Source organism: Eleutherodactylus coqui, chromosome 5, assembly GCF_035609145.1.
Source record: "Eleutherodactylus coqui strain aEleCoq1 chromosome 5, aEleCoq1.hap1, whole genome shotgun sequence".
Lineage (NCBI taxonomy): Eukaryota > Metazoa > Chordata > Amphibia > Anura > Eleutherodactylidae > Eleutherodactylus > Eleutherodactylus coqui.
In genome coordinates this window covers 79,750,433-79,764,581 of record NC_089841.1, presented here as the reverse complement: position 1 = coordinate 79,764,581, position 14,149 = coordinate 79,750,433, and the positions used below count along the sequence as shown (strand labels likewise).

The 14,149-nt window shown below is 42.8% G+C and overlaps 1 protein-coding gene across 1 annotated transcript in view; it reads left to right on the top strand.

Moving 5' to 3' along the window:
- The first annotated feature begins 277 nt into the window (after positions 1 to 277).
- GHR (growth hormone receptor) overlaps positions 278 to 14,149 on the top strand; it is a 309,732-nt gene continuing 295,860 nt past the window's right edge. Inside the window, exon 1 of the mRNA XM_066602762.1 lies at positions 278 to 558. The gene's annotated coding sequence lies outside the window, so the exon portion shown is untranslated. The remainder of the gene's footprint in view (positions 559 to 14,149) is intronic.

The following is a 14,149-nucleotide window of genomic DNA, read 5'->3' as shown; positions in this document are numbered from 1 at the left end:
AACAACATTCTTTATGTGGTTATATAGAACATATATTATGTATAATCAATAAAGTGATAAGGAAACAAATCATCATGTTTTTCTTTTTGCTTATGTAGCAAACACTTAGAATATCTCCTATTATCTAAAGACAAAACCAAAAGTACAAAGTCATCTCCTGCTCATAAATCCACTGATAAAAGTCAATGGCTGTATTATTCTATAGGGTGTAGTACCCAATACTTTCCTCTAGAGGGAGCCTGGAAGTTCCCAGCAAAGTGACACGCACCAGGCTCCGGCTTCCCCACTAGTACAGGGCAGCAGGCAGTGTTGGCAAGTAGGTGCTGAGCCTGGTAGCCTCACCCTGATCCCCGGAGCCGGCAGGACTACAGTCACCCGAATCTGATCTGTGCCAGCTCCAGCCTAGGACTGTGCACCGGAGCCCCAGCTGCAGGGAGAACTCCCAGCTGACAGCTGACACAGGAGGGGAGAGGAGCTTGTTGATCAGAGCTGCCCTGCAAATGGGCTGATTTCTAGTGCAGCCAATAAATCAGCTCCAGCAGCCCTGCTGTATACATGGTAAGTTGGCATGATGGGGTCGAGGAAGGGGCATGGTGGTAGGTTGGCACAGGGACGTGCACTGTGTGTAATGCCAGCTTTACCCCTGGTGGGCTGTTGTGTGGAGTGTACAGTATGTGCAGGGGGCTGTACTGTACTATGCCTTGCAGCAGTCTAGGATGTTACTCTGCCGCTAGATCCTGCAAAACTTTCCTTGTGGCATCAGCTTGTAAGTGCAGTGGGCATCAGTGCCAAAGTCTGCAAGTATCCTGCAAACTTTTCTCCATGTGCTGCGACTTGTTACATTGTATCTCTGTGTAGTGGGTTTCATGTTTATAAATAAGTAGCAAATGTAATTGATTTCTATTGCTTGTTATTATGTATTCAGCGCCATCATATCCTGCAGCGCAGTACACAGAATAGATTTACACACTTCTGATCTCCATTCCTATAGATTAGGCTACTTTTATTGGCAGGTCAGTTAACCAATTAGTGTGATATTAGATATTGTGTGAGAAAACAGACTCCAAGGGGGGAGAACATACAGTCCTGTGCAAAAGTTTTAGGGAGGTGTGGAAAAAAATGCTGCAAAGTAAGAATGCTTACAAAAATACAAGTGGTAATGTTTTGTTTTTGTCAATTAACACAATGCAAATTGAATAAACAATAGAGACATGTAAATCACATCAATATTTAGTGGGACCTCCTTTTGGCTACAAAAAACATAAATTCTTCTAGGTACACCTGCACACAGTTTTTGAAGGAACTCAGCACGGATGTTGCTCTAAACATCTTGGAGAACAAATCACAGATATTCTGTGGATGTAGCTCGCTCAAATCCTTCTGTCTCTTCATGTAATCACAGATAGATTTGATGATGATGCGATCAGGGCTCTGTGGGGTTATATCATCACTTCCAGGAGTCCTTGTTCTTCTTTACACTGAAGATGGTTCTTTATAACATTGGCTGGATGTTTGGGGTTGTTCTGCCCTGCTGCAGAAAAGATTTGGAGCCAATCGGACACCTTCTATTTTTGCAAAAAAGTCTTACTTTGCAGCGCCACACCTGCCTAAAACTTTTGCACAGTACTGTAAATCAGGATGGTTCTGTAGGGCAAACTGTAGCGATATTATTCTACTTGTATTAAATCTGTTCAGATTTGTGCAGCTTTTACAACCTCTTAATTAGCATATTTTTGTGACTCTTTTGTATTTAATCACACAATATGTCATCTTATTTTTGTTATTTAATTTAACATTTATTTTTTATTAAAATTTGATTTCTATGGAATTTCAACATTTCCCTATTTTTGCCTCTGATTCGCTTCCAAATAGTGCAGCTAAGACCGGTTTCAGATGAGCATATTGTAATACAGATCCGCCATTACGAACGTGTGATAGATGGCGTTACAATCGTATGTCATCAGTATTTGATTTGTTTTTGCTTCTGTCCGTTTTATTTTCTACTGGAAATATACTGATCAGTGTTTGCCCAATAGAAAGGGACAGCAATATGGCGGCAAATATGCACAAACCAGGTCATGCTCCGTTTATTAAAAACGGCCGTGTGAACACGGGCAATGCTATTTTCCTATGAGTGTGATGCATTTTGCGAGGACAATCCATGCAGTTTTTTTCCCACTTGGTGTCTCAGTACTCAGGCCACTTGCACACGGCCAAGAAAATCACGCAAGATTTGTACATTGTAAGATGCACAAATCATGCATGAATATGAACCCCATTTACATGAGCGATTAATTTTTTTTTTTTTTTAATCGCATTGCGATGTGGGAAAAAGAATCACAGCATATCCTATCTTTGACCATTCATTTGGAAAGCCTCACTCATTGTTTTCAGTGTGGCTGGGAAAAGCATCGCACGGCCAATATCGCCCCTGCCTGTGTGAAATTATCCTTAGGGCTTATTCAGAGGACCGTATATCGGCTTGGTTTTCACGCCGAGCCGATGTACGGTGTGCTTGTCTGCAGGGGGAGGAGGATGGAAGAGCCAGGAGCAGGAACTGAGCTACCGCCCCCTCTCCGCCCCTCGCCACTATTTGCAATAGGAGGGGGTGAGACGAAGGCGGAGCTAAGTAACACCACCTAGCTCCGCCCCCGTCCCGTTCTACCATTGCAAATAGTGGCAAGGGGCGGGAGCTCAGTTCCTGCTCCTGGCTCTTCCATCCTCCCCCCCCCCCCTGCAGACAAGGACACCGTATATCGGCTCAGCGTGAAAACCGAGCCGATATACGTTCGTCTAAATAAGCCCTTAGGGCTTAAACACATGGATGTGTTTTTCTCCCGTTATGCGGCCATGATAGTCATGACCACAGAATGTAACAAAACTGATTTCGATTGATTTCAGTGGTTTCATTTTTACTGTTGGGATTCTCACTTGTTAACTGTATGGCCGAGAAAAAATAGAATTTGCCCTATCTTTCCTGTACATAGTATTAACTTTCCTGTACGTAGGGCAGGACCTATCTTCCTGCAATTTTTTTTAAACTCCTGCACTATGGCCTAGAGTTTGAATGGCTGTTAAGGGAAAAAAATCTTGTTCATGCGAAACTACGCTCCGTACCAGCGAGCCTAGAACCAAATCCACCAGCTGTCCTCTTTACTTAAGCCAAGGTGCACACTAGTCATAAGTACAAGTTGTGTCTGAGTGACTTGGGTGCAACTTGCATCAGAAAGCACATGAACAGCAAGAGGACATGCCATGTGTACCATGTGTACAGCTCCATAGGCAACATGTCCGTGGAATTACATGGACAGCACACAGCTCCAAAATGTGATTGTTCTCAGTAAGAGAACCAAGTAATCTTGTAGATGTGATACCTTTTAGTGGCTAACAAAAATACATTATGCTGTTGCAAGCTTTCCAACCTACTAAGGGTTCTTCCTCAGGCATAATGGAACAGCTCCAAAATAAGCTAAAGTTCCGGAGGCCTAAGGGCTTATTTAAATGAGCGTGTCCAATTTTGATTCATGAAGAATGAACCAATTTCAATCAATGTGTATGTCCATGTTGCATCAGTATGCTTTTACCATTTCATACTGGGACATCAGTTTGTTTTTTTCTTGTGTGCAAAAAGAAAAAAATGGAAGAGAAACCGCTATTTTTTTCTAGCATTGCTTAGCAATGATCAGTGAAAGATGGAGTGCAAACTTATGTTTGTTCACACATTAACTGGAACAGATGACTGACATCTGAGAAATCGGACCACAACAGGACTTGCTACGATTTTTTTTTTTAACCTGGACAGTCAGTCTATCTAAAAAAACACATGACTTTACACTTCCATTGACAGTAATGCGTCAGTGTACTGGCTGTGTGCAGTCCGTTGCAAACAGGGTTCATAAATCGCCCTAACAGAGCAGAGTCCTGAGTGGAGAACCCCGTATATAACATCATATAATACTGATGTTTTTATAATGAAAGTAGGGTGACAACCAATATCACAACCATTGCAGCTCCCAAAGTTGTTGTCAACTTAGTAAACTTGCCTAGCCATTCAGTGGTTACCATAGTGTTGCATAACTACATGGAATTGCTATTCAGGGTTTATTCAAATGGGTATATAATAATTCTCATCCATATGCTGTTTGTATGTGAAACACGGACCTGCCACAGACCCATTACATTCAATAGGACTATTCAGATGTATGTTTCTTCACATGGACCAATTTGTTGGATGATAGTCACTCATTCCAGTCAATGGGTGTACAAAAAAATGGAGTCCATGCAGATTGACCAATGTTAAGTTATGCTAGAAAAAAAGGCCTCATATATATATATTTGCACTCACAAGCCAAAAGGAAATACACATGGATTGAAAATGGTCTATTTTTGTATCCGAAAGTCAGACCCGCTCGTCTGAATAAGGCATCAATCTTGGAAAGTTGGATGAGAAGTCCTGTGGGAACTGTAGTGGTGGCTGACAGTAACTACTTTAATGGCCTGATAGACGTTTGGACAACTATGGAAGAGGAATAAAAAAAGATGTTCTACTAACTGATGTCATTTTAGATTTTAGGTGGAGATGTTCTTGAAAGCTCACGGATTATTAGGAACAAAGAATGGAAAAAAAATCCACTTTTTCTAACTAGTGATGAGTCAACCAAACAGGTCAAACTTTCCTAAAAGTTTGGTTTGCTGTGAATCCAAAACTGGGGTGGTTATTTTATAGTGCTGGAGTCCTAGGTGCAAATCTGGTAACATCTGCAAGGAGTTTGTGTTCTTCTTGTGTTTCATAATAATCACCTTCATTTATAAGTAGGCTGCCTGCACACGGCCGGGTAGGATCCTGCTGCGAGAATTCTCGCAACGGAATGTGACCCGTGCCCGTTCTTGACCTTATACTCACCCGTTCGGCGTCTTCCCTCTCTGCACTGGCTCGCGCACAGCCGGCGCATCAGTGGTGACGTTTCTGTGCGGGCCTCTGCGAGACATGCCGCGATTTGTTTACCGCACAATTTTGCATGCGGTCAAATTGCTGTTGTCTGCATAGGATTGCATTAGCTAATGCAGTCCTATGGCAGCGTGCACAGGCGTAAATTCTGTGGGAAATCCTGCTGCGGAATTCCTGCCTGTGTGCAGGCGGCCATACACTGAGCTTTACATCACTTCATAGTTTCTGTTCTCTTTGGGGCTCATAATCTGTATTCACCTTTTAAGAATGTTTTTGGAGTGTGGGAGAAAACCTAATACCCACACAGAGAGAACATGTGAACTCCATGCAGATGTTGTCCTTGTTCAGATTTTAATTTACGACTAGTGATGAGCGAGCAGGCTCGGATAAAGCATTTACTTGAGTGAGCATCACTCTTCTCGAGTGACTGCTTACTGATCCAATCTCTCACTCTCCCCCGTGCTACGCCCCGCCGCCCCCTGCTCACCCCCCCCCCCCACGAGCCTGCTCGGACCAGTAAGCAGTTACTCGAAAAGAGCGATGCTCACTCGAGTAACTGCTTTATCCGAGCGTGCTCGCTAATCTCTATTTACGACCCCAGCGCTGCAAGACAACAGTGCTAACCACTGAGCCACCATGCTGCTTCTTCTTCCTCCTCAGTAAATGTATGTGCTATATAATTAAAAGTAATTGGTATTATGAGGAAAGCACCCACACAAACACAGGGAGAACATACAAACTCCATGCAGATGTTGCCCTCGGTCAGGTTTGATCCTAGGACTCTAGTGCTGCAAGGCAAGAGTGCTAACCACTAAGCCACCAGGGCCATAGGGCTCTGTGTATACAAGGACTGCAGCCAGCTATCCCATAAATTCCCCATTCAGTGCATTACTTGCCCATTCAAATGGGTCCAGTCTTTGTTGCCACTAGAGAGGGGTACCTAAGAAAGGGACCCCTCTTTGTGATCTCTATATGTAGGGTATATGGATATGGGTAGCCTTGATAAGACAACCCCTTTCTTGTCCATTTTCATGGTCTTATTATTTCTACTAGGGTCTGAAGTTAATACAAATGTTTCACTATGTTCTGGATATCTGTCTCCATTGTCCCCTTTCCTACAGATTAGATGCCACAACAAGACGTTCTGTGTAACTATAAGTTTTGACATTTGCTGGAAGCCGTATCATATGTGCCGCTGGGTCAGGTTAACACCATGTGTATACTGAAGGGTGCACTCTGTTCTTGGCTGTTACCTTGAATTGTTCAGGCATCTGATAACTTTCATCTACCTTCCTGGTAGGAGCAAAAGTCAAGAGAGATATGAAGATGTAGCAGAACTAAGTTTGTTTGGTAACTGCTAAGATACACAGGCCTAGTATTACCTGCCTTCATATGGAACAGCACAGATAACACAAAGCAATTGTGATTTCATGATTAGTTGTACTAATTAGTGAGGAAGTACAGTATGTGCAGAGCTATAAATCCCGCTCTGCAGTCTGTATGAGTACACACCAACTACTGCAGCACACAGTATGGTATGGTGCTCAACGGTGAGGGAACGGGGAATCTGGGGTGGTATGTTCTATATTGACCTGGTCCCCGTTCCTGCATTGTGGCCCTGCCACGTTGGCACGGGCACACAGCTTGAGGTCTCTTTCACACACCCGTATGCATTTTTATGTTAAAGAAATCACATGAATGAAGAATAGCCATGATCAAGTCTTGATCTTAATTAGTGTTTTCTCATCCATTCACATGGGTGGCTGCCGCGTATCAGTGGAAAAACTCGCTACAGCGCGGAAATCCCTCAGTCAGACGAAATCCTAGGAATTGCTATTAAGGCTTAATTAGAGGCAGCTATATTCTTTTCCCAGCCTCAGACGCAGCTAAACTCCCTCCCCCTCTCTTTTTTTCAGCTCCCATAGAAGTCTATGGGAGCTTCCAGTGTATCTCGTCAAAAGATAGGGCAAAACCTAAATCTTTTCACACGCCGTATAAAATCGTTCGCCATCGTCCTATGATTCCTGGCGGGATGTTATTTTCTGCAGCTAAAATCACTCATCTGAATAAATATATTGGAATCCATTGCATCAGATGGTCGCAAGTTTTTAACGCAGCTAAATTAGTCGCGCATATGCGATAATGTGAATAAGGCCTGATTCTTTTCAGAAGGCTCAAAGGTTTTTAAAAGTGTTGTTCCAAGGTTTTAACTCATCTCCTACCTTATGGTAGAACACAGGACCTCCCCCACCCACTCTCGTAATCAGTGGGGGTCCAGTAGTTGGACCTCCAACAATCAGACACTTATGCTCTATCCTACGTATAGAGGATACGTTCATATTTACTGCACCTACAGACTTCCAGTTATTGCATAGATGTCACATTTTGCCAATTGACAGATTGTTTTAAATGACACTCTTCTACATTCTACAAATTCTGCTCCACTACATCGACATGTGAAATTAGAGCTGAATTTGTCATTTAAAGTGGCTTTCTGGGCAAAAACTATTAAAGGGGTTGTCCCGCGCCGAAACAGGTTTTTTTTTTCTTTTTTAACCCCCCCTCCCCCCCCGTTCGGCGCGAGACAACCCCGATGCAGGGGTTAAAAAAACAAACCGGGTAGTACTTACCCGAATCCTGGCGGTCGGGCGTCTTCATACTCACCTGCTGAAGATGGCCGCCGGGATCCTCTCTCTCTGTGGACCGCAGGGCTTCTGTGCGGTCCATTGCCGATTCCAGCCTCCTGATTGGCTGGAATCGGCACGTGACGGGGCGGAGCTACACGGAGTCGGCATTCTGCACGAGCGGCCCCATTGAAGACAGCAGAAGACCCGGACTGCGCAAGCGCGGCTAATTTGGCCATTAGAGGCTGAAAATTAGTCGGCTCCATGGGAACGAGGACGCCAGCAACGGAGCAGGTAAGTATAAAACGTTTGATAACTTCTGTATGGCTCATAATTAATGCACAATGTACATTACAAAGTGCATTAATATGGCCATACAGAAGTGTATAGACCCACTTGCTGCCGCGGGACAACCCCTTTAAGGACCTATCCTCAGTATAGATCGTTAATAGTTACTCGTCAAGACCCGCCACTAGGCATCCCCAGTGATGAGCTGATTGCCCAGCCTGCGGTCAGTGCAGCAGACATCGTCATGGCGGTCAGGAGCGGAAACAGGGGCTGACTCAGTTATGACACGTCTATGTTTGCCCCCGGTGTTGGAGATGGAAGTGCCAGAAGTAGAATAGCTCCAGCTCCCATTTATTTCAGCGCGAGTGAAGCCAGCTATGGCACTTCCGCTCTCGTTCCCTATGACGATGCCTGACCCCACTGTACTGACAACAGGCTGGGTAATCAGCTCATCGCAGGGGATCTGGAGCGGCAGGTCCCCAGCAATTAACTATTGATGATCTCTCCTGAGGATAGCTGATCAGTAGCTTTTGCCTGGAAACCCCTTCATAACGTTTTTCATGATATGTCATTGAGTTATGATAATTGTGGTTTACCTGCTGTCCTATGGAAAATTATATTTAATATCAAAATTTGCCAATGAGCATATTGTATGTTTATGTATATATGGCTGAGGGACTTATGGGGGGACACTTGTATGGAAAAATACCTGTGTCTCAGGTACTTATTGGGGCACACCTGTGACTGAGGTACTTATGGAGAACATGTATAGCTGAGGCTCTTAGGGTACTTTCCCAAGTGGCAGAAAAATCTGCATGTTGTATAAGACCTGTTCCACATACAATCAGATTAATGCTGCTTATAGAAGTCTATGGAGAGGTGAGGGGAGAGAGGAAGCAGCTGCAGATTGAGAGAGGCAGAGAGACACAAAGAGACATGGGTGCAGCTTCTAGTAAGTGTTTTATCTCACCTCAGTGCTTAATACACAGCTACACTGCTCAGTACTGTTGTATAATATCATCCATGCTGCTGCTTCTGAGGGTGGTCCACAATAAGATAATGCAGCAAGTTCTCCTATGCTCTGTGTGAAGGGTATGGGAGACTTAATAGTAGCTAACTACAGATGCAGCCTAAAAAGAAAAAACTGGTGATAAATGCAGGATACAAGTCATATAATAGTCAGGTATATCTTATTCTGAAAAAGTCACCTAAAATAACAAATATGCCTTAAGTGTTCAGAAAGTTGTCTTAGAAATGAGATCCAGGTGATTTATTGGCATTTACAGGGAAGGATCTGAGGTGTGGTTCCTGCCATGCAGCCAAGAATCGTGCATCAAAAAGCACACACTTCATCCTCACCATACCGATAGATCCAAAAGCTTTTATGCAGATGTCTGTATTGCAGATAGCATTGAACAGATAGCTAAAGTACTGCTATGGGGCTCCATGCACCCTAATAGTAAGTTAATACAGCTTGCAGCATCCTATGTATGGAACCATTCTAACTCAAGGTACTATATAGCGGTCCTTATAGTAAAATGGACCAATAGGGGCTGGTTTTGCTGCCATATGGAGATGTATGCACGAGCCCTTTAGGCCTTATTCACACAACCATATATATGCCAGTATTTGGCCGCATAAAAAAAAAAGCCCAAAAGTCTGAAGCATTGTATTTCAATGTATTCATTCAGATGAACGATTTTTGGGCAGTAAAAGAATCGGGCTGGAAAAAAACGTTTTCAGTCGCCCATTTTATACGCTGTGTGACTAGATAGGTCTTGCCCTATCTTTTGCCAAAATACACAGGAAGTTCCCATAGACTCCTATGGAAGCAGGAAAAAAAAAGGGGGGGGGGGAGGGAGTTTACCTGCGTCCAACACTGTAAAAGGGAGACAGTTGGCTCTATTTAGGCATTATTAGTCATTTTACAGCGATCAATGGTATTTATCACTTTAGCATATTTTTTTGCCGATACGCAGTAGCTGGCCGTGTGAATGGCGAGTGGCATAAAATGCGCTAATTATGATCGGGGCTTGATTGTGGCAATTCTTCATTCATGTGATTATATGGCATGTACGGCCGAATGTAAAAACGCATACGGTCATTTGAAAAAGCCCTTAGGTCACTGCATTTTAAATGCCTTGTTTTTCAAGCGCTGTCTGTTCTATTTTGGGGCGTTTCATCGTTTTTAAACGCGATGCGTCGCCTATTGTAATGCAGGGGGAGCACTTTCAGCGCTGTCAAAAACACATCTAAAAACGCAGTCAACGCTGTGTTGAAAAATGTAGGGTTTTTACCAGCGCCTGTGTGGGAGCGCCCCTAGGGGAGATAACAAGCAGGGATTCCCTCTAATGACACTGGTGAAGGCTTGGGAGGACATTTATTGTTATACGGAATCTAATTACATGACATGCAAATCTGCGGCAACACACAGAGTTAGCGCTGCTCTAAACGGAGTTGTTTACTTCATTCGTGGTGAACACCAATCAATAACTTTCAGGAATTGTCCTCATTGTATGCAAAAAATCACTAAGTGAAAACCTTATTTGCAAATTAACGGGACCAAAATTCAAATCCTCCCATAAGAGTATCATGTAAACGTATTCTTTCATTTATGTTCCATCAATCCATAGGAGAGTCCTAAAGAGTGATGGGTTGTTGCAGGAGCTTGTGCGATTTATGAGTTTTTACATGTAGTGGTATAGATGCAGCAGAGTTGAGTTTGTCACTTAAAGTGACCCTCTGGGTTTGGGACTAAATTGTGTCCCAGGACCGGAGGGGCGGGAGGTATATTACATGCAGTGTTACTTCTCTGCTATCTCTCTAATCTGCTGCTCCTGTCTCTGTTTTCAGCTCTCCTAGATGGATACAGCAATTTTCTGACTACCATGCACTGTGCAGTGCTCTCTGATTGGTCTGTGCTGATCACATGAGCAGCTCTGGCCAGTCATAGCGAAGGTGTAGTATATTAGTGGTCTAACACTAGCAATGCATTGTGGAGATTCGGGAGCTTTGTGTCAGCTTCACAAAAGCGCAAGCGTATTTGCACGAGCACCACAATTTTGCGGAACAAGCATTGCTTTTTATCGTATGCATTTTACTGTACGTTTTGTGAGCGCAAGGCATAAAAAAAAGCAGCAATGCTCCCGGCCATTTCGACGTGGCCTTATGATTGCATCGGCCATCTTGGATGGCTGAATATGACACCCAGAACAAGCAGATTGGAGGGGCGGCAACGATGAACATCTGCAGGTAATACATCCCTGCCCCTCCATTCTCAGGACAGAATTGAGTCGCGTTAATGTTATACAGCTTCATACCAGTTATGTCACACTTGCAATGAAATTGCATGATTTTTGTGCAATGCGAGAGTGGGAGAAAACGCACAATTATGAAACCAACGATTTTCAATGGTTTCTTTAACATTTGCGATGTTTTCACTCATGCGATGAGCCTGTCCTATCTTTCTGCGCTTTGCTTTTTTCTTATCTCCCATGTTTCCCTATGGAGCCTCCTTTTTATCACATCGCAAAGCAGGAACCTGCAATTTTCGTGCGATGCTTTTTTTACATTAGAAAGTCCTATTGTCATTCTTTCGAGAAAATCATGGCAAAATTGCGTCTGTATGGTTTTCTGGCTGAGTTATGTAATCCCAATCATTTTTTTTAAGACTCGTTTAAAAAGTCGTACATTCATGGTTTTTATTTCAGTCTTATCTAACACAGACAACCTCCTCATCATCATACACTATTCTGTTACACAGATGACCTCCTCCTCCTCAAATACTAATATATTACACAGACCTCCTGCTCCTCAGATAATAATATCTTACGCAGACAACCTCCTCCTCTGCTCCAACTACCTCACAGCTTCTCACCAGCACTAAGCCACAATGTACCACACAGAAATGAGCCCAGCACCCACTCTTATGAAATCTGGCCAAGGGGAAATCTGTGTTGCCCATAGCAACCAATCACAGCGCAGCTTTCATTTTACCTCAGCAGTATAACAAGTGAAAGCTGAGCTGTTATTGGTTGCTATTGGCAACAAAAATTACTGAGGAAGTAGATGACTTTTGGATTTTTAATTACGCTAGTATTACACAGACCTCCTGATCCTCAGATAATAATATCTTACACAGACAAATTCCTCCTCCTCAAATACTAATATTACACGGACAAACTCCTCCTCATATACCAATATATTACACGGATGACCTCTTCCTCCTCATATACCAATATATTAAATCAGTACACACACACACATTGTATGTACATTTTATATATATATATATATATATAATTACACACACACATTTAAATTCTTTTTGTATCTAAAAATAAAATACACGGGTAACACCGGGTAATCAGATTTAATAATAAGCCTACATGCTTCTTCTTGCACCACACTTTGACTCTTTGCTGTAACTTTTGTTTATGATGTTGGTGTCATTAGATGACACACATGCTCACTGGTGCCATAAAATCATCACATGTGAGTTTAATACATTCAGGGTCCTGTCAGGTGGGTTGAAAGTTACAATGTTAAGTCTACGGGGGGCGCTGCTGTGCTTCAGGCATGCGCTGGAATCAGTGAAGCGTTGCTAAGCTACACAGCATACACTGCTAAGCTGCACCATACTCTGCCCAACCAAGAGCGATAGAGAGACAGGGAGAGAGAGCGATAGAGAGAGACAGTGACAGAGATAGAGAGTCAGCAATAGAGAGAGAGCCAACGATAGAGAGACAGTGAGAGAGCAATAGAGACAGAGAGAGATAGAGAGAGACTGTGAGAGAAAGAAAGAGACAGCGATAGAGAGACAGAGAGTGATAGAGATAGTGAGAAAGCGATAGGCAGCGATAGAGAGACAGAGAGAGAGCAATAGAGAGACAGAGTGAGAGAGCAATAGAGAGACAGTGAGAGAGAGTGATAGACAAAAAGAGAGAGAGCAATAGAGAAATAGACAGAGAGCGATAGAGAGATAGAGAGAAATAGAGAAACAGAGAGTGAGAGCGTAGAGGCAGAGAGCAATAGACAGAGAGAGCGATAGAGAGATAAATAGAGATAGCAATAGTGAGACAGAGAAACAGACAGAGAACGATAGAGAGAAACAGAGAGAGCTATAGACAGAGTGAGAGTGTAGAGAGGCAGAGAGCGATAGAGAGATAAATAGAGATAGCAACAGAGAGCGATAGAGAGACAGAGAGAACGATAGAGAGACAGAGAGAAACAGAGAGAGTGATAGACAGAGAAGCAGAGAGAGATAAATAGAGATAGCAATAGAGAGACAGAGAGAAACAGAGAGAAAAAACGATAGAAAGACAGAGAGCAATAGACAGACAGAAAGAGAGCGATGGACAGAGAGAGAGAGAGCAACAGACAGGATGAGAGTGATAGACAGACAGAACGGGAGCGAAAGACCCAGAGAAAGTGATACAGAGAGAGAAAGAGAGAGCAATAGAAACAGAGAAAACAAGAGACAGACAGAGAGATACAAAGTGATACCAAGACAGAAAGAGATAGACAGAGACAGACAAACAGTGAGAGAGACAAACAGAGAGAAAAACAAACCGAGAGAGACCTGTAGGCTTTTTTATATTAGATATCTGCTCCAAATACAAAGAGACACTCTAAATAATCACCCAACCAAGCAGATTTATGAGTTCACAACCACCACTTCTGAAACATTTTATCTTCACGTAGCGAACACCGGGTCAATCTATAAGTGTTAAAAGCACAACATTCCTGCAGCCATTTTTCTCACTTATAATAATGATTTTTTTTTTTTTATGTCGTGGTATTACATCACTCCTTCTCTTCACAGTTCATCAAGCAACAAGTCAAAACCTTATAATGAACTGTTCATTTGAGCTAGACAAATGTAACCATGTACTCCTGATGTACTGGCACTGATCTTGGTTTATGTACTAAATGTACCCTTTCAAGGCTTCATCCTCTCACTTTATTTTATGTTGCATCACTGATAAGAAATTCTCTATGAAATGCTTATCAACGTGCACACACCATAACCTTACTATGATTCACTGTAAAACGCTTATTATATTTTGATTAAATGTTAAGAGGGCGAAGTGAGCTCGGGATCAGCTTCTCATAGTAGTACTAAGTTTACTATATAAGATGTACTTAATAAATGTTCCTAAGAAGAAGAGCTTGGAAACATTACTTGAGTGTTTCTTACAGTTTTCTTCTCCAATGCATCGACTAATAATGGGGCATACCTGATTAATAAGGCTACGATACCTATTGAGTATCGCCTATATTAAAGTGA